The following is a 1,474-nucleotide window of genomic DNA, read 5'->3' on the forward strand; positions in this document are numbered from 1 at the left end:
CGTGGCAACGTGACGGGGGGCTGGAGGGAGAGGAGCCGTCCACTGGCGCGCGCGCTAGCCGTCGCAGTGAGTGCAGAGACAGGACTGAGGATGACGCACACACACACACACACACCGCCTCACCAGGAACCTCAGGCTCCACACACACCGTGCTGCAACTGTCGCCTCATCCTGAGAGAAACCGCTACACACACACACACACACACACATACACACACAGTTAGACAATGCGTCTGTGTCTCTGAACTGGGACGATGTAGAGACCTAACCATTTCCCAAAACGAAGCTAACGTGAGATTTTCCCTCCCTCCTGCTAAACGCTGCACTCCATCACGTCCTCTTTCTCTCTCTCTCTCTCTCTCTCTCTCTCTCTCTCTCTCTCTCTCTCTCTCCATCTCTCTCACTCACCTCTGACAATATGGAGGCGAAACAATACCCCGCACGAGACATTCACGTTTCTTACACGCGCACACCCCACCCACCAGACGCGGCACTACAGTGCTCACCTCTAATAAGCTCCGTGTGCAGCTGGCGACGCTGACAGATAACAGCCCTGCAGCCTCCTGTTTTCACACACACTCCTTCTCCGTCGTGTGCAGCGTCCCGGTCCCCGCGCACCTCCCCCTCACGCGCCCTGACTCCCCCACTCCCCCTTTCTCCGCCCTGCCTAATCCGCTCCTCTTCGCATACGGACTTCTTACGCTTATGCCAACCTTGACCACACTGGTTTGATAAGTTTATTGCATCGTCAAAGCACTTTTCCTCCCTGGGTTGCCAAACCTTTCATTATTGTTCATCTTTCCATCGTTATTAACATATTGTTGGAACATATTTTTACACAACATCCAGTATGTATATTGCAAATGGGAAAGAGATCACATAAAATGTGTTTTAAAGTTGTTTTAAAATATTATTTTATAAATTCTATACAGAGACAATTTCCTCAAATAGAAGGAGAAGTTAACATAACATACACAAGCCTATATCTAAAAGTAAACTGGTTACTAAACAATTTACAATTTTTCAAGTCACTGAAGCATCCAAAAGCTAAAAAGGTATCATACAAAAGATTAAGGTTCACCTTGGAGCATCCCAGTGATTTTATGGGGTTGTCAAGCAACAAAGTTGCACTGGGTGGAACTGAATGAAGCATTAGCCAAAATGAGAGATCAAAAACCACAATCACCACATCTAAACCATATGGAGTACAAACACCACATCTAAACCATATGGAGTACAAACACCACATCAAAACCATATAGAGTACAAACACCACATCTAAACCATATGGAGTACAAACACCACATCTAAACCATATGGAGTACAAACACCACATCTAACCCATATGGAGTACAAACACCACATCTAACCCATATGGAGTACAAACACCACATCTAAACCATATGGAGTACAAACACCACATCTAAACCATATGGAGTACAAACACATCTAAACCATATGGAGTACAAACACC

This window comes from Brachyhypopomus gauderio, chromosome 5 (genome assembly GCF_052324685.1).
Source record: "Brachyhypopomus gauderio isolate BG-103 chromosome 5, BGAUD_0.2, whole genome shotgun sequence".
Classification (NCBI taxonomy): domain Eukaryota; kingdom Metazoa; phylum Chordata; class Actinopteri; order Gymnotiformes; family Hypopomidae; genus Brachyhypopomus; species Brachyhypopomus gauderio.